Source organism: Rhagoletis pomonella, unplaced genomic scaffold, assembly GCF_013731165.1.
Source record: "Rhagoletis pomonella isolate Grant_MI unplaced genomic scaffold, Rhpom_1.0 Rhpom_scaffold_00007, whole genome shotgun sequence".
Lineage (NCBI taxonomy): Eukaryota > Metazoa > Arthropoda > Insecta > Diptera > Tephritidae > Rhagoletis > Rhagoletis pomonella.
The window spans coordinates 58410761-58431580 of record NW_023458561.1 but is presented as its reverse complement, the minus strand read 5'-3'; the positions used below and the strand labels follow the sequence as shown (position 1 = coordinate 58431580).

General features: G+C 37.6%; 1 protein-coding gene across 2 annotated transcripts in view; it reads right to left on the bottom strand.

The window, feature by feature from the left end:
• LOC118743178 (ras-specific guanine nucleotide-releasing factor RalGPS1) overlaps positions 1-20753 on the bottom strand; it is a 42910-nt gene extending 22157 nt beyond the window's left edge. Inside the window, exon 1 of one of the 2 annotated variants that reach the window (XM_036475717.1) lies at positions 20681-20753. The gene's annotated coding sequence lies outside the window, so the exon portion shown is untranslated. The remainder of the gene's footprint in view (positions 1-20680) is intronic. The other variant, XM_036475715.1, reaches the window with a different exon arrangement.
• Positions 20754-20820: the final 67 nt, after the last annotated feature.

Sequence of the window (20820 nt, the reverse complement as noted above, 5' to 3'; positions counted from 1 at the left end):
GTGACAACAAAATTACAAATTATTTTGTAAAAATTTGGCGCGCGCGCGACTTCCAACCAGCCAATGGATAGCGTGACGGAATTCACTTCACTGCTTACACAATACACAACAACAACACTAGCTAAAGCAGCGGTTCACAGCTCAAAAGTTATACGACTTACAATTTCATTGAAGCTTTCTTTCTATGTACGAGTTTTATATCTAAGTATTCAAACTGCCAATTGCTACAATTGCTAGTGTAATTAACATTACAACTAAAGTCCGTAAATGTTAATGCAACGTCGGTACACGCAATCGATGCCAAAAAACGAAAGGTGAAAAAGTTGGAAAAAATATAATATTCGCGCAGATATGCGTTCGAACAAGCGTACGATTATGCAAACAAAAACCAACTAAACTTCCACGGAGCGCAAATTATTGGCAGCAATCAAAATTTTCGTTATTTGCCTGCCGCCACCAGGGTGGATGGATAGGGCAATTTGGTGGTGCGGTTAGGCGGTTAGGCGCTACATTCAAACCGCAAAAATATAACTGCAAAGAAAACAACATGGCCCAAAAACCGCCTCCGCCACCTGACAAAATCGGTCATACAGTGCGGCTGCTGTTGTTGGCGCATACGCAGTACGCAGTTCGATGCCGCTCTCGCCTACTTCTTTACATAAATTTTCCGATCGAAAAAATAAACAATGCAAATGGTAAAAACAAGTAGCCCACCAGCAAAATGAGTAAAAATAATAATCAGGAAAATTATTGAAATCGTTTACCCACAAACAAGTGAACGAACGGAAATAGTACGAGTGTGCTACAAATGGATGTTTGTCTGAACATAGAGGTACGTATGTATGTACGTATTCGCGTGCTTACAACTTTGTTTTGTCGATCGCTGCCGGTGTGTTTGCGTGCGGCAATCGCATACCACAATCGGGCGTTGTGTGGTGGGCGGTGGTAGACAAACCAGAACCACAACATCAAGCTACGTAATATGTATGTATGTACGCATGGATGTATAAAAAAAGCGATCTGTGTTTTTTTATTCAGCAATGCGCGCGCATTAACTAACCACAATCAGCGACAACAAGAACAAGAACAACCACACAGTGATAACACAATGAGAGCAACAGAGGCAAATAATAATAAATATCTATGTATGGTTGTGTGTACATATGTAGGTAGTAATAGCAACAATAGAACAAAAAAAAACAACAACAACAACAGCAAAAAATAATATAATTGCACGTCATTGAGGCCGCGAGAATTGACGCCCGGCCTGCCGTGGCAGCATTTACAAAACGCCACAAGCACTAGCGCAAGTAGGAAATGAATGGGCGGAGTAGGTGGCGCTAGTATCGAGAACGTAACGGCAGTAATACTGGAACATTTTTCGCTTTGGCTTAGCTGACACTGCGCCTGAGCTTGCTGCCTGTGGCGGTGTGGTTTATGTATATTTATGCCGCCAAGTATTTCCTAGTCGACAGTAATAGTTTTCATTTATTTATTGACAGCTCGTTGTAATTTAACATTCCATACATTTTTGTGGCTACATAGAAGAGACACTAGTTGAGAGTGCATTAGGGGTCATATGTCACATTTTGTTTCATAGTATTTTCTAGTCATACTTGGCTCTAAAATGCGCACAAGAGCGATGTTCTCGATTGAGCTGCAAGCTCTCGAATACGTTACCGATCTTTGGGACACACCCAGCGAGAATATCGCATAAATGGTTCACGTATACGACCACCCGGAACCCCTTAGGAATTCAAAATTTGGAAAAGGACATTCAGGGTTGCCGAGCTCCTAAACCACTACGGTATGCAATCTACCTTGCTAGATGTATGTATTTATTGAAATAGAGGTGTTTAGTGGACGCAGAGAGCTCAGCATCACTCCCTTGCTTCAGCCGTTTGAGTTCAGCTTCATTGCCAATTTCGTTCTGGGCCAATTTCGTTCTGGGCAAAGAAAAATAAAAATTTCCAAAACACTGTAAAATTTTTCAATTGTTGATTAAAAAAAAAATTATTTGGAATTTTGCAACAAAAATTACACAGTGTACTGTTCGACTACAAAACTCGGCGCTGCCTGAATATCATTGAAAAATATTAATGTTGGTAAATTCGGTGCCCACTTGAGGAAGCCTTACCCAGTTACGAAAAAATCTGACGTAGGATGGCCGCACGAGGGAGTGCTATAAAGAGCATAGACCGAATTTCCATCTGGTGATGAAAAGTCGATCATTTACGACAATGTTAACGGGAAACACGATAGTGGTTGCGTCGCGTTGTGCAGAGGGTGGCCAAGTCCGGATTGACGGCCAGGAAGGTTTTGCTTTGGAAACTTGGTTGGAAGACTTTTAAGCATTCCGCGGATTAACTGATTACCACCTGTTCCAGTATATGGCGAAAGATTTTTCTTGTGAAAAAATTCGACTCAAGAGAGGTTTGTGAAAATCGGCGGTCCACGTTTTTGCCAACAGGGGACTCGGGGCTTCTATGAAAGTGCTATAATTGCCTTAAAAATGGCAACTAGTTATTTAACAAAACGGTGCATATTTTACCCAAATCGGATCTCTTTAATTATGCTAAATAATATTTTCAATTTCATGCAAAAATAAGTGACTTATTTTCATTACACCATTCATGAACTCAATATCACGGCTATGCCAGCCGTATTAAGATTTAACCTCAGAATTAAACCCATTATCTTATATTTCCCTTAGAACTTATGAAGAGAACTTTTTTCTTACTTTAAAAATATTCACGCAAGCAGTAGATTTAACTTTGTGCAAGCAAATAAAGTCTAAGGAAAAAATATTGAAATTTATCTATAGTCGATATGGCTCGGCTCCATCAGCACAACCAGAACATATATGTTATATATATATATACATGCATACACAATGTACATATACATATACACATGCACATATACATATGCACAAATAATTTATGTAATTGTACAACGGTTTTACTAGCGTGCTTGTGTAAAATAATGCTTATAATCGCAACCATGAAAGCCAATGCCAAACCACCTGTCTCTTCCGTCAACGACACACAGTGTGGAAAATGAACTTTTTTTGTGGCAAAATCGTATTTGTCGAGAACCAGAGATGGGGAATTCTGAGGGTGTTTTCGGTTCTGGCAACTATGGAATTGGAATAGCAAAACATATTTTTAAATATTAAAAAAAAAAAATCATGCATACAGTTTAAAGGCCAAATTGGAAAACAAATTAAACCCCTATACATTTTAATATGATCTTAAAGGCCAAGGTAATTTTCAACGAAGCTATTTTTCCTGAATTTTCCATCTCGAAAGCTTTAAACTACGGTTCCAACTTATTTTGTTTGACTCTTCTCGTTCTGGAGATATTCGATTTTGTCACAAAAAAAGTTAATTTTCCACACTGTGCGGCAGTTGTTGAGTATTACATGAATGAAAGAAAAAAACTGTCGAGTACTACATTTAGTTAGTATACAAGTTGTGTGGTTTCATGCGACGCTCTTGCTCATTGTTGCGACACGCACGTAAACCTTCAGGATGTGGGACGTATAATCTCACCCACCTTCGCACCACTGCAGTGCCTGGCCACCCATTCGCCGCCTGCGCTGCATACTTGCGAGGGATTTTCTTTCGAGTGAAAAACAAGAAGCTCCTCTTCATTTTTTATTACATACATATATAGAAGCAAGAACACAAAAAACGAAATTGTCTAGAAGGATGTTGTTGTGCACATTTGAATAAGAAAATATTTTTGGAATGTTACCGGGAATCACTTCGCTATTTTTATAAGGCTGCATGCAGGTCAGCAAATGTTTAATGTATACATTTTAGCTACATTTACTTGCGTACGTGCCTTCAATTACCGTAATACGCACAAATCTATTTCTGGAGCGTTTTCGTATCTAAATATTTGGTGATGTAAAATACTTATTGGTAGCTAAAATGAGCGGAATGATTAAGACAAAGAAGCCGTCATGAAAATTCGATAATGTTTTGATAATAAAATAATGAATTTCTATTATGAGTTTGATTGAAAACAATTGCCGAGTGTAAATATGTGGTTTGTTTGGATGTTGATTTTGATTCTGAGAAATAGAACGAGAGGATATTGAACGGGCGTATTTATTATTTTTAAGTGTTATTCGCCTTTCTATATTTATGTCGGTGGATCAGGATGAGAAAAAAGTTTGATTGAAAAAAAACTTGGGACAAATGTTTAAAAATTCATAAAAGCTAAGTTAAGACCTGCAGATCAATCAGTATTACAATCAACTTAAACGTCTTCTAAGTTTAGAAAATGTTAGGAAAATGCAATATCTTTACCTATAACCAAGTAGTAGTGAAATCGGGAATTGTACAGAAACGGCGTGCCGTGCCACGTTGGCATCAATGGACCATCTCAGTCAGTCAATGAGTCACACTTTGCTAGGTAACCTAGTTATACCTTATTATACTAAATAGGCTACAAAACAGCATACCCATACTGGAATTGAAAAGTTTAAAATTTTGATGAAATTTTTTTTTTGGAATTTCTTGAAAAAAAATGGTCTAAACGTCAGGGTATTCATATTTTTGACGCTGACCGTATGTCCACTCGTTTTAGGGTGAAAGAGCAACAAACATTGTACGAACTTTCACATTTATATTATTAGTAGGATTTTATATCTCTTTATTTTCTTTTTGACATACATATATGTATTTATATGTAGAAAAGGTCCAATTGATGCACCGCAGAGTTTCTAAACTCCGAAGTAAGAGTATGGAACGACTTGGCATAGAAACTAACAGCCTTATTCTGTATCACGAACGATAAGCAACACGAACGATTCGTCTACAGAGGAATGCTTCAAAAATTAGTCCGGCGGCACCATTTTAGCCGAGACCATTGCAACGTGATGTATGAAAAGCAAGACGAAGACGACCGATAGAGTTTAAAATCGCAATCAGAGAGGTTGTCGTCTGCAGACGAATCGTTCGTTTTGCCTATCATTCGTGATACAGAATAAGGCCCTAAATCGTACAGCGCATTATTTGGCTTGGATTTTATCTAGGTTTCAAAAAAACTTTTAGTAGAAAATCTCGTAAACATTACTTTTTTCCAGCAATCCAGTCCGTAAACTAGATGTCGGAACTGAAATAATTCCCTTCTAATGAATCTTTGCAAAACGACCTTTAATTTTCAAATATGTACTCTATGATCGACAACATAGGTAGTACAATCGAAAGCCATTTAGGCCATATGCACCACTATTTTTGTGAATTGAAATTATTTTCGCTGAAAGTCGGTATGTATATATATATGTATGTATTGCAAAGCATTTTACTTCTCAATGTGGTAAGTATCAATTTTATTGCCAAACTCTGTGAATGTAAACAATTTTTCAAAACAAATGAACTTTATGTAAATAAGTATGTATTTACATTGAGTTTAAGATGAATTCTTAACTAAAATAAATATTTATCAATAAAAGGCGAGTAACAAATGTAGATATATTTTATGTGCGCCCTGCTAATCCATTTAAGACCCAGTCAGCTCGAAATTATTGCCAGAAAATAGAAAATACAAAATTTTTAAAATAAATAATCAGATGTTATTGAAAAATTGGGCTATTTAAACAAAAACAAAATTTGACTTGTAACAAATGCAACAACAAGCTTATAGTATGTAGGTATTCTCAATAATCAATAGCAAAGCATTATTATCAAATAAGAATTTTCCAAGAGCCTAAGCAACTTAAGAAGAAAAACATAAGCAAGTGAAAACATGTTTGAACATGAAACTGAATTTAAATTTTTGACCGTATACTATTAGTCGTGAGTTTATATTTGCTTTATTTTTGACCGAAATTGGACTTCAATCGCATGACAAAGTTCTAAGTTGTGATGTTTTGAAATTGGAGCTGCTTTCTTGACTGCAAGTAATCTTGCCCACTTCTATGAAATCATCGGCGTTCTTGCTTGCAACAGGGACGAACGAGTTCAACGGGACGTTACTCTTGCCAACCAAATTTTTAGCTCAAAACTTTTGCGGGTTCCCTACGATAACTTGCTGCAATACTCAACATAGAAAGTCTAAGAAAAAAATTTGATATTTCCAGTATTGATGATTTCGACTGCTGCACTGAGCATTCGCTGTGGTAATTAATCTTTCCACGTGAATTCTAACTCAGTCAATACACTCACCAGAATGTAGAGTTGAGACTTCGTGAACCTAATGAAATCCTTTGACGGTCAACGTTCCACCCTCGGTCCAAAAGATCTTGCAGTGCCACATGTGCTGATTTCCTTCCAGTGTACGCTGAGCTGACACGAGGCCCAGTTGTCCAATAGAAGTTCGCATGTAGTCAGAGGTACTCCCATTTTCTTACCTACTCAGCTCATCCGCCATGCAATTTCCTGTAATAACAATGTAGCCTAAGTCACGTATATGTCAAGTATTCCCCCAGCAAGCTATAAGCGCAGCGTGGACGATACTAAGATCGCTACTTAGCTATGAGTGACGAATTTACCGACTGCTTTATGACAGCCTTCTTCGCCTGGAAAACACTAAGTGTTGTGGAAGTCTAAATTTAGAAACCTTATATCGAGACTTCCCTGCAAAAGATTTAGTCATCGACACTACCGCCAAGCTTCAACTCATCCGTAAAATAATTCACTGTTGCTTCATTGCAGCCCTTATATGCCGTCCACTCATCCTTAAATGGATGTTAGTGGAGAAAGAGCTAATTGGTGTCCGGATCGTGATTCAGTAAAGTGTGACTCGAGTGGGAGTGGACATGGAATAAACTTAGTCATGTCTAGCAGACCTTTGGTGGGGCCCAATCGAGACCGCACGTTTCTTGGGTCTTACGCTAATTGGATCTGACGGCAATGATTGTCGACCACCTAACCAATTTGTACAAGAATATAACGAATATAATACAGCCATGACAAATGAACTTTGAACCAAACGAGGTGACTGAAGATTGAGAGGTTTTATAGTCCAATCTGAAGAAGACAAGGACTGACAGTAAAGATAAGTCTTTGGGGCTTTCGAGAGAAGAATTCAACGCAAGGTCTATGGTCCTGTTCGAACGATGAACTTTATAATGGCTTTTAAATATGTATGTCTATACTTCAAACCACAAAAATACAACGACTACCTCGGTTGAACATGGATCGCTGGTGAAAAGATCCTTCGACTCGGTACCCGTGGGTTAGCAACCAATGAAAGGGCGCCCATCAATTAAATGAAAGAACCAAATGCATAGGGAGAGAGGCAATTGCCGAAGATTCTTGTATCGATCCCAACCAACAATCGACTGTAGCGTAGTAGAAACCGAAGATTTTGGGGACTTTAGAGCATTTTCATCATTGCTCCTAGAATAAATACGTGAACAATTCAACAGCTGATTCTATTCAAAAAAATCCCAAAAAGTCTGCGCTTTAAATTGACTTTGTGAAGAACAGTGAGACAATGATTTTTCCTAAAGGAAAACGAAGCACATATAAAATACTCCATGTAAACACGAGAATTTCATACATACACTAGGCGATATATTAAAGTGCACACCTTGTTATTTTCATGAACAATTTTTTGCCTTAACTATTTATAAAAATAGGAGGATGGTTCCGTGCGCAGAAGTGGAAAACTTTTGACTGCCATTCACCTGGGAGTGGCCAGAAGCGATTCTTGTGCGTACGGTTCAAATCGCAGCTCACAACGTCCGGATATTTATATCCACGTATCCTCTGGGTAGCAACCAAACACCCGTTTGGGAGCGAGCTAAAGTGAGAAGGCGTAAAACTTCGCGTGCGCTGGGTTTGGGTCCCGCCACGTTAAAACCCCGCCCAATGAAAAATTCCAACAAGCCTCGGATGAGACCCCCTTTTTCTGATGACGACCACGGCAAACGTATAAAGGACTATGATTTAAGGGTATGCACCTGGAATATCCGGACCCTTAATGGGGAAGGTGCCTCTGCCCATCTGGTTGATGTCCTCGGGAAGACAAAGGCTGACATCACCGCTATCCAAGAAATGCGATGGACGGGGCAAGGTAAAGTAAGCGTGAAGCCTTGCGATGTCTACTACAGTTGCCACGTAAAGGAGCGCAAATTCGGTGTTGGATTCGTGGTAGGAGAGAGACTCCGTCGCCGAGTACTGGCGTTCACCCCGGTGGACGAACGTCTAGCCACAATCCGCATCAAAGCTAGATTCTTCAACATCTCGCTCATCTGCGCCCATGCCCCGACGGAAGAGAAGGATGAGGCGTCCAAGGATCTCTTCTATGAGCGCTTGGAACGTACATATGAGCGCTGCCCCCGACACGATGTCAAAATCGTGCTTGGCGATTTTAATGCCAAGGTGGGCAAGGAAGGGATCTTTGGCGCCACTGTCGAAAAATTCAGCCTCCACGACGAAACGTCCGATAACGGACTGAGGCTGATCGACTTCGCCGGGGCCCGAAATATGGTAATATGTAGTACTAGGTTCCAGCATAAGAACATCCACCAAGCTACATGGCTGTCTCCAGATCGAAAAACGAGAAACCAAATCGATCATGTTGTGATAGACGGAAGGCATGCTTCAAGCGTTTTGGACGTACGTACACTCCGAGGGCCAAACATCGACTCGGACCACTATCTTGTTGTAGCCAAGATACGCACCCGCCTCTGTGCAGCAAAAAATGTGCGCCCAACAATGCAAGGAAAGCTTAACGTCGAAAAGCTGCAATCACAACAGACGGCCAATTTATTCGCCACTCGACTCACACACCTGCTCTCTGAGAGCACTCTTCAACAATCCGACGTACGCGAGCAGTGGAACCACATTTCCCGATCATTAAGTACCGCCGCCGAAGAAGTAGTTGGATTTCAGCGAGCCCGAAAGAACAACTGGTACGATGAGGAATGTCAAGAAGCCGCAGAGAAAAAAGATGCCGCCTACAGGGCCACGCTGCGATCGGGCGCAACGCGAGCCATGTGGGACCGTTATAGGGAACTGAAGAAGGAAGCGAGACGTATTTGCCGTAATAAGAAGAGAGAGGCCGAAATACGTGAGTGCGAAGAGCTTGAGATGCTGGCCGACAGGAAGAACGCCCGAAAATTCTACCAGAGGGTTAGGCGACTTACGGAAGGTTTCAAGACCGGGGCGAACTCCTGTAAGAACAACAATGGCGACCTAGTGACCGATGTCCAGAATATACTTAAATTATGGAGGGAACACTTTTATAACCTACTGAATGGTAGCAGCGCTGAAAGTAGTGAGGAAGACGAACCCGAGTCCCCAGTCGATGATGATGGAGTAGCTGTCCCACCGCCTGACTATGACGAGGTACGAATAGCGATTACGCGGCTGAAAAACAACAAAGCTGCTGGAGCTGACGGCCTGCCAGCCGAGCTATTCAAGTACGGCGGCGAGGAGCTGATGAGGTGCATGCATCAGCTCGTATGCAGAATATGGTCAGATGAACGCATGCCCGACGACTGGAATTTAAGTGTGCTCTGCCCAATCCACAAGAAAGGCGACCCCGCCATACGCGCCAACTACCGCGGAATTAGCCTTCTAAGCATAGGTTACAAGGTCTTATCGAGCGTATTGTGCGAAAGACTGAAGCCCACCGTCAACGAGCTGATTGGACCTTATCAGTGTGGCTTTAGGCCTGGAAAATCCACCATAGATCAGGTATTCACAATACGCCAAATCTTGGAAAAGACCCGCGAGAATAGGATCGACACACACCATCTATTTGTCGATTTCAAAGCCGCTTTCGACAGCACGAAGAGAAGTTGCCTTTATGCCGCGATGTCTGAATTTGGTATCCCCGCGAAACTAATACGGCTGTGTAAAATGACGTTGAGCAATACCACCAGCTCCGTCAGAATAGGGAAGGACCTCTCCGAGCCGTTTGATACCAAACGAGGTTTCAGACAAGGGGACCCCCTTTCGTGTGATTTCTTTAATCTTATGTTGGAGAAGATAATAAGAGCCGCAGAACTGAACCGCTCAGGCACAATACTTTATAAGAGCGTACAATTGCTGGCGTATGCCGACGACATCGATATTATCGGTAAAAACAAGGGCTACGTCTGTTCTGCCTTCTCGGGATTGGATAGAGAAGCAAAGCGAATGGGTCTGGTGGTGAACGAGGACAAAACGAAGTATCTCCTGTCAGCACACAAACAGTCAGAGCATACGCGTCTTGGCACCCACGTCACTGTTGACAGTTACAAGTTTGAAAAAGTAGACGACTTCGTTTATTTGGGAACCAGCATTAACACCAATAATAATGTCAGCCTTGAAATCCAACGGAGAATCACTCTTGCCAACAAGTGCTACTTTGGGCTGAGTAGGCAATTCAGGAGTAAAGTCCTCTCTCGACGTACAAAGATCACACTCTATAAGTCACTCATCATGCCTGTGCTGGTGTATGGCGCGGAAGCATGGACAATGAAAGCATCTGATGAGGCGGCTCTTGGAGTTTTCGAGAGAAAGATTCTGCGAAAGATTTACGGACCTTTACGCGTTGGTGATGGCGAATATCGCAGACGATTTAACGATGAGCTGTATGAGCTTTACAACGATATAGACATAGTGCAGCGAATTAAAATTCAGCGGCTCCGCTGGCTTGGCCATGTCGTTCGGATGGACAGAAACGCTCCTGCTCTGAAAATATTCAACGCGGGCCGCGATGCTGGGAACAGAGGAAGAGGAAGGCCTCCTCTGCGTTGGAAAGACCAGGTGGAGAAGGACTTGGCTTCACTTGGCATTTTCAATTGGCGTCAGTTAGCACAGAAGAGAAATGACTGGCGTGCTGTTTTGGACTCGGCCAAAATCGCTTAGGCGGTTACAGCGCCAAATAAGAAGAAGAAGAAGATTTATAAAAATATAGTTCATTCTAAAATATAAACCATATAAATTAAAGTTTCACATTTTAAACATAAAAAGTTCACAAAAATTCAAAAAAGTTTCATCAAAATTTTCAACTTTTTTTCAGAATTTCTAGGAAATTTTTAAGTTTCCAGTTTTGTAGCCCATTCAATTTTAGTAAAACAAAGTTTCAAGCTGCTAAAAATTACCGTTGATTTTTTAGATTTTTTTTTGTGGAGGGTGTTGCGGGTTTCTTTCATATAAAAATAAATTGTGTTTATTCGTTATATGGAAGCAAATGCGACAAAAAAGATTCTAAAAAATCAACGGTAATTTTTAGCGACTTGAAACATGCACTTTGTTTTACTCAAAAATTTTCTAGAAATTCTGAATAAAATTTTGACGATTTTTTTTAATTTTTGTGAACTTTATATAAAGTGCGAAACTTTGATTTCCATATTGAACTATATTTTCATAAATAATTAATGCAAAAAAATTGTTTATGAAAATAATTGTGAACATAAATATTAAAACAATGTGTGCACCTTAATATGTCGCCTAGTGTACATACTTAAGGGGTCATGTGGGCGAGTTGCCGAAAAACAGATAGATAAATACTAAGTATGTATGGATTTATTTTAATGTACGATTGCATATTGCGAAATGGTTAATGTTTTAATTCCCGATTTCAATGTCAAAATTCGTATACGAATAAACATGTGGAAATTTTAAGATATGTTTTATACTTATTTTTCTACTCATACATATATGTATATTTACATTCATATTGTTTATGTATTAGTACAATTAATAATTTCTTTAATGAAACATGTGTTCATCAGCCAACGACTGCTAATAAATAAATCATTTGGAATAATACGCTTAATTGACATGAAACTCGCACAATGCAATGCCAGCGAGATCAAAACAAGAAATAAGAAAAATTTTTAATTAAAAATAAGAAATTTTAAAGAGAGAATATTTATTCCATCAGTTTAAAAAGTTCTGCGCACCAACAACTGATCGATTTACGATTATAGTGAATGCGGCAGTCGCACTTTTTATTGAAAACTCAGCCAACGCAGAGGGCACGGCAGGCAGCCTCAACCGCCAACAACAAGGTCAATCGGCTTGTACAATAAAAATATGCGCTGTTGTATGGATTCCTGGGTGGTTAGGCGCCTCAATAGTGGCATGGAATTAGTTATGTTTGTTGTTGTTTTTGTGTTTAGTATTTTCAGTGTCCCCGTCCGACCGAATGGCAAGTTCGTTTGCCAAAAGTTCAGTAACCGAAATGTCAACCTTCAATGCCGGCAGGGAAGCTGAACATTTTTCACATGCCTCAGCAGTACTTAATGCGCTGGCGACTCTATCGCGCGCCGATGACTAATGAAACCATACGATTTACAACAGATTTTTTAACAAAATAAAATAGAATCAACATCTCTAATTAGCGATAATGAGTCGTCGATGAGTTGTAAATAGCTTGCAAGAGAATGGGGCCGACGCGCGCGAAACAAAAAATTCAATGGCCAACAGCCAATAGCCAGGCGCGCACCTGCTGTAAGTTGTGTTGTAAGTGACATTTTCACACAAATTTTTGTTTTGTTTTTTATTTTTGAAAAATGATGAGTTTAATCTAGCTGATTGTTTACATACATTGGCAAATGTATGGAATTCGGCGGATTTTTAAAAAAGTTTCTAAATATTTGCTTAAACACATATTTTCTTCAAAAATAAACACCCGAGTAAATGCAAATATGTAGTAATTACTTAAAACATATTCCGACGCGCTTGAGAGCAAGGTTAGAGACTACCAACTACTTAAACTGTCACAATAAGAGTCCAACCCCTATCTGCAGAAAACGTAGAACTCTGCCTCATGTGTCCTAAGCCCAAGAGCACTTGGAAAAGCAGCTTAAAAAATGTTATAAAGATCATGGCGCAATAAAGCAATAAACAGGCGAAGTAATAAAACAGCTTTCAGAATATGCAGATGGTGGAATAATAATAATAGATTGGTGCTTACACATACCCTGCAAACTAAAGTACCCGAAATCTTAAGGAAATCGTTAGGAGTATTTCATTTCTGTAACGATTTTTTACGAATTTTCAAAGAAAATTATAAGAACTGGTTGACACGAACTCGTAAAGAAATTTCTGTACGAAAAATAAACCAAATTCTGGAAAAATTCTGAAAGATATTCTTCACATAGCACCATTATTTTCGTTGCTTCACAGATTTTCTTCCGAAATTTCGTAAAAGAATGGAAGTGTGCGTAATTTATTTCATTTTAGAAAATTCGGCAAAAAATCGAATCGAATAACGAATTCTTTAAAATTTCTTTACTATGCAGAATACTCTGAAAAAATGGTTTGCAGGGTATGTTAGTGTTTGGCCGAGCTTCTCCCCCGATTTGTGGCGTGCGCCTTGATATTTTCACACCAAGGGGATGGTGGAATAAGTGATCAAATTTATATCGAATTTTCTACACTGTGATTATTTGCTTTTGCAAATAGTGTTGCTTTTTTGTTTTAATTATGCTTTTGTTTCGAAAATTAATGAACATTGAATTTTTTTTAAGTTCAAAAAAACTTTTTGCATAAAAATTTAAAGCCTCGTCTTTTTTTTTTGAGTTGGAGGGTTTTGTATCAAAAAAATAAAACAATGACACAATTTTTTTCCACAACAAATTAGCGGTAAAAAACTGCGACAATTTTTTTTTTTTTTAAGTGGTTTCGCTAAGTTATGATTTATCCAGATCTGCTGGATTTCTTCTTTTTTTACTTTTTGAAATGATTTGCTATTTTTGGATTTTCTTAGTATTTACCTGGATTTTTTTGGACCTTTTAAAATTTTTTCGAGCTATTAGGATTATTCTGCATTTATCAGTGATTTTCCGGATATTATCTAAGGGTTCTTTTTGCTAAAAAAAATATCATGCAAATATTAAATAAAAAAAAAAATTAAATGCAAAAAAGGTTCAATATTGATTGCTTACAATATTAAAAACTTTTAATTACAAATTTTTTAAATATTTTTTTTTTTATTTAGTGCATACTCAGCTTTTTTCACCACTAGAACAGTAAGATCTACGTTTTCAAAACATTGCCTTCCCAGCCAGCAGAGAAACGTAAATTTTGCCGACAGTGAGGACTCGTACAATTTTCCGTATATGGAAACGAAAAGAAAACAACTACAATTTTCGTTCATTTACGTATCCAAGAACGTCCAAAAAAACGAATAGAAAACGACTACAGTTATCATTCATTTTCTGAAAATGTAATCGGTAAACGGGCAAAAATCCGCCTTTCATCCACTATTTTTCCTTTTTCGGAACGATTTTCGGATTTTTGTCGGCTGGGTTATTTCACGAATGATTGCAACAAAATTGGTTGTAGTACAACATTAATTGTTTTGTTGCAATGTGAACTTTTCTGTATTTTTCTGCACCTTTGTGTTGATTTCCATTCAACTCCGCCAGCGGTTAGCAAAATTGTTCAGCAGCATTCCTGCATTTACGAATAAGAACTTAAGTTCTACAACTACATAATTATATATACATATATAAATTCACATGCCTATATTGTATGTATGTATATATATATTTAGCTAAATGCAGCTGCACCACTAGGCCAACAAGGTATTTGTTGACCAAGTGCAAAACGCTACAAGCAACCACCAGTGTGCGTAAAACAAAGTTAAGCACTTTTGAAAGAACAGCAAAAAAATTTGCACAACAAAAAAGGTGCACTAGAGGTCGGGTGGGAGTGAACTGCCACATATGTATATATGTATGTTTAGTAAAGTATGTCGATGAAATTAAGTGAAAAGCGTTAATTGTATGAGCGTACATGTGAAACGTCAAAGTGTCGACTACATACCAAAAAGTGATGTCTACATAAGTGAGTGGCTCTTGGCTAAATATATCGAGCGGTTACCAAACTAGGGCGGCATGTACAGTATCGGTCATATCTATAGCACGCCATTCCAAAATGATATTGTGTGCCACTTATGTTTATTTATTTACTTTTAAGAATTTTCAATGAAAATACAGTTCTTTCTCTAACAAAACCCATATAAACCCAAGTTTAAAAACTTATAGAAAACTACAAAAAAGTGCAACAAATTTTCACCTAAATTTCAAACTTTTTTCTCGGAAGTGTTTGAATTTTTCTGAATACACAGTTTTATAGCCCAATCAATTTTAGTCAATTTTGTGCAAGTTTCAAGTGGCTAAAAGTTACCGCTGATTTTTTAGAATTTTTTTCGCCAAGGATGTTGCGGTTTTCTTCCATATACAAATAAATTGAGTTTATTCATTATATGGAAGCCAATGCGACAAAAAAATTCTAAAAAATTAACGGTAATTCGTAGCCACTTGAAATTTGCACATTATCAGGCTAAAATTGCAGGGGCTAAAAATCTGTGTACTCAATATCACTTCCGAGAAAAAAGTTTGAAATTTAGGTGAAAATTTGTTACACTTTTTTGTAGTTTTCTACAAATTATTGAACTTGGGTATATATGGGGTTTGTCCGAGAATGAACTAAATTTTAATTGAATATTCTTAAAAATAAAGAAATAAGCATAAGTGACACACAATATCACTTTGAAATGGCGTGCTATAGATATGACCGATACTGTATATACGTACATTAGGGTGACCCTTAAAAAATCAAATGAACATTTTTTTCAGTCTCACCCCATCAATCGGTAACACCCCGAACACAGATATCACATATGAAACTTGGTCCAGTTTGGAGTCGGTTAAGGAGTGTCGCGAAGGGGTCAAAGACCAGATACCACTATGGGCTCAAAAAATTAAAACTAATTTTTTTTAACCAATACCTAAAATCAATACTACTATAGTCGAAGATATCACATATAAATTTTGGTACCGATTGGAGTAGGTTAGGGCGTGTCGCAAAGGGGTCAAAGAGCAGATACCTCTATGGACTCAAAAAATAAAAAAATACATATTTTTTTATTCATTTAATACCCAAAATCGATACTACTCAAGTCGAGGATATCACATATAAATTTTGGGCCGGATTGGAGTCGGTTAAGACGCATTCATAGGGTAATCTGAACTTTGATCCCTGTGCGACACGTCTTAACCATCTCCATTCGGGAGCAAAATTAATGTGATATCATCGACTATAGTAGCATCGACTTAGGCGTTGAAGCTTAGGTAATTTGATGTAAAACTTTGCTTGCTACATTTAAGGACCACCCTAATGTGCATACATTAGAATGCTCCTCACCGCTGTTTTTCTATCGGCATTACATATTAAATTTATTATATTTGCACATTACCAGCATACTATTTCGAAAAAATATTAAGATTTACGTATGCTGGACTGATTTGAAAAGACCTCAAAAATCGAGTTTTTATAAATAAAATTTGCTTTTAAAAAAGTCTTTCCCAGAAAAATCACCTCAGATGATATATACAAGAGTTTAAGCTTAAGACGTGCAAAAAAATGTTTGAACATTTTATATTCCGAATAAAAATAATCAGATATTTGCAGTTATTTTCAAAGCCTTAAAATATAATAAAAACTATAATTACCATGCCAAAATAGTACCAATTTTTTATGTATGGACAGTGTTGCACCCTAATGTAACTACATATGTATGTAACTAAATATCTATGTACGTATGTATATATATGGGGTGTGAAGGGCAACAAAGGAGGCGGCAAATGCCTTGGAAAAAAACCACGCTTGTTGTACTTATGCTAGTGGCTCAGTTGCTGTGGCAGACGTGCTACGGCGGGGCAGAATCTTCCAGCGTACATGATTTTGACCCACATTGCAACGTCGATGATGCGTCGTTTAGTGGGTCAAAGCAAGCGGCTACTCTAAGCACTTTGAGCAACAAAGTAACATAGAAAAATGGAAAAAAGGCGACCGGAAAATGGCAAAACAATAGTTTAGAAACACTTTCGCGAACGAATGTTTTTGCTTGCCGTGCATTAAACAGTTGATATGTATGTATTTACTTATGTATATATGCTGCTAGTATTTTATGCTACGTTATTATTTCTTGCTCCACTTAGGATATTGTAGTAGTTTTCACTCATATTTTTGATTAACGTTTTCAGCTACATACATATTTTAAAACAGCGGATGTTGCTCGTCTGGCGGTAAATGGGGCGTATGAAGTAGTATGCTATGTACCATAAATGAAAGGGGATTTGCAACCAAACTTGACACCATTATTCGATTTTATAATTGCTTAGCTTTGAGCGCAAAAATCCGTTTTTGGCGTAGGGCTCAAACCTTGCAAGATCTTTAAATTAAATTTTCTTTAAGATGAAACGTAAATAAGTAAAGAATTAAAAAAATATTTTGAAGTACCAAATGCGGGTTTTCCAAATATCTCGGCTCATGTGCCACCTATTGGGCAAAATTTTTGTGGAGTTATTTCTTTTCATGTAAATAATACATTTTCCAAATATGAACCATATAGTACCATAAGCACGGTGATTTGAAACACCTGCGCCACCTAGATAAATAATTCATCTTCCATATTGCATTGTCATCGAGTTCTGATCTAAAATTGAAGTCTCTACCTATCCAGGAAGTGGACGAAGCATTGATTACAAGATCTCATTACACACAGGTGCATCTTAATAAAAGCTTGTAAAAATGCCACCGTTTAAGATCAATGGAATGAAGAAACATTCGGTAAATGACCTAAATTGTAGTCCTTGAATATTGAAAACGGTACCTGCGAACAAAGGAAATTTAAAACAGCTGTTAGGCATATTAAAGATAATCAAAAAAAGGAAATAAGTAAAACAAAAAACCACTTGGAAGGATAACTAAAGTAGCAGATTCAAACAAGAATCGAGGCAACAACAAGGAAATTTGCAAACATAAATATACTTATGTATAGCTGCCAAAGACAAAGCACTGCCATCGAAGAAGAGCAAAATAAACCATAAACAGTGAAACGCCAACGAAATCCAGCCAGTAGCGGAAGAGGCAGCGGTGATTATGTGGCAGCTGCAACTGCAAGAAACCTGCCTATATTAAGTGTATATAAAAATTTCCAAGTGTCGATGATTGCGAAAATGGCCGAGAGGCAATGTATGTAGATAGCTGACAGCTGAAAAGATGCCACAACAAAGAGGGGTTAAGTGTATCTTTTCGTTTAAAGTACAAAACCAAATATGTGAAGTAGCATAAATTATTTTCTAGAGAGTAATAAAAACACTCATATTTCAAAATGGTTTTCTATTTTATAAAGAAATCGCATTTCTGGCTAGTATATATCAGGACGAATGGATAAGGCTTGAGCCAAGAGCTTGTGTGAGTAAATCCAAGTTTTGGCAAAAAATGTCAGTTACGCGGTTTTGTACTTTAAACGACGATATGTACAGTATGCAGAGCTTAGCAGCAACAACAATAACAACGGCCATAGAGGCACAGTGGCAGATGCATCAAAGCCATTGAGCACAGCTGTAAAGCTCTGAATATTCCAGCTGTTTTTTCACCAGCTTTGTTTAGTCTCTTTCCTACAAGGCTGAATTTAGTGATAAGCCACGGCAGCTGTTGATATAATTTACGTCTTCATGATTAAAGTCAATTTAGAAAATCAAGTATATATGCTCTGTTTTATAAACTCCAGATTTTGTTGTCGATTTATTTGGAGTTTTTGGCATGAAATTATTGAATTTGGGTTTAGTTAAACTAAATGAGTCACCTTGCAATTCAATACAACTCTGCACAAAGAGGCTGTACTACGCGGCTCTAAACAGTCGTTTTTTTTTGTACGACAACACGCATCACGAGAGGTTTGTTGTTGTTGTAAAAGCTTACAAATTCCCCAAAGAGTTTTTGGGGAGTTTTGCTGGAATGACAGTCCTTGGCCAGATATTAATCTGGGTCGTACCGGTTAAATAGACCCGACGGTCGTGGGAACAAGAAGATAGAAATATCTAACCTGGCCTTCCATTCGCGCAATAATCCTAGCATTTGTACTCCCATTCTCTATAGAAAGCTCAATGTAACAAAGGAAAACATACGATTTTCGGGCGACTTATTCTGTAAACCATAACCATAGAACTTGGAGAAAGAACTTTTTATGGGGAATAAAACAATATTTGGGTAAAAATATGCCAAAGCAGTTCAGTAGCCAACATTCTATCAAAATCAAAATAGTTAAAAGAAAATTTATAAGCTGATAAGCTGAAGTACATTAACATAAGGTGAATAACATTTTTATTTGTCTGCTTATCAGCGCATTCGAGCTTAAAAAAAATTTAATTTGAATGGAATTAAACTCACTGATTCGACAATTGATTGACGATGATTCACCAAGAAATTGTTTGTTTTTCTCGCGGAAATAGTGCCATTTAGGAGGCGAATTTCGGTTTCACATAAAAGAATAAGCATCACAACTTATGTAGGTGAAATGGCAAAAATATACTTATGCATAGGTATATCCATTCAATATCGAATTCTCTACTTTATCTACATTGCAGCATTTGCTTGGCGTGTGCACAATACACGTCAATATAAGGAATGCGAGCGGATATGTATACAAAAAATATCTAATATGTTTATATGTCGAAATACTTGAAGATAAGCAGAGAGATCCTACCGAGCAGCTAAACTCGTGATCAGTTTTTGTACATATGCAGATACACAATATTCCTGTATTTATTTTCTTTTAAAATATTTTACAAATTTAACGTTTTGCACCCAGCGCGACGTAGCGCTAAGGTCTGCTATTTTGTAGCGTTTTTATCCAAAAAAGTTTAGCTGTACTAGTGCAAGTAAGTAGAAATGTTGATATGTACATACAAACAGAATCTATTTAATGTAAATGTTGTAACAATGGTGAAGATAAACAAAATGCAAAATTTTTATTACTTATTGAATGTGGCAGGTGGGTGGTTCGTGGGCTGGAGACTCGAATAAACCATTAATTTCGTTTTGAAAAATTTGCTTACAGCAGGTAAAATGCACTTACATAAAAAGAAGGAACAAGTTAATTTGGAACTATTCCTGATGTCTATGCATGCATACTAGTTGTCTTTCGTTGACTTTTTCTTGGTGTAATATTTATGTTTTTTTTTAAGTAAAAAACTAGGTTTGTTTATAGCTATTCCTATATCAGAGTGTGATAAATATTCGCACTTTTTTATATGTACCTATGTACTATGAAAATATTCTAACGAATCAATTAAAGTACACTTGAGAAAGTGTAGACACGCGCTGACGTCGAAATTACGTCAAGTTCAACCATAGCAACAAACAGCTATGCAGTGCAAAAGCCATACAAATTCGTTATTATTTATAAACTAGACACGAGCCACATACAAAAGATAGCACATCAACACAAATACTTGTACAAGTAGTCAAGAAATTCTTGGTGCCATGGTATGAATGAATTATTTTTAGACGAATATCTAACGCCTGCTTAAGTAATAAACTTTTCTTTTCGCTAGCTAAACTCTTATAAGCTGAGGGTAACAAGCACAATTTAATACACCTTGGTTACAAGCAAAGAGAAGCGGAAATTAAAAACTAAGGAAATATGAAAGCAGGTAAAAAGCAGGAAAAAGTTAATTTTAAATTCTTTTGAAAACAGCAAATCATAAATTTTTGCAGCTTTGTACGTTAGCAAATTAGGTATATAATATTATCGTCCCCTTTAATGGTATGTGAATTCGCTGGCGCCACCAGGCTGTGCAAATATACATATGTATCTCGCCAACACCAGCCTGCCTTCTGGACATGTAAGGCATAGTGTAAATACCCAGGCATAGCAAAGGCAAAACGTTAATTTGCATGCAATTTTCAAAACCACTTACCTCTTCCTGGTGTCGAGCACCCACTCCCTGTTCGTTAATTATGTAGTATGTATGTAGTACGTACTAACCAACCAGCTGAGCGTTCACACCCCTTTTTATTATTATTTAATTTAATTTTAATTATTAATATGTATATTTTT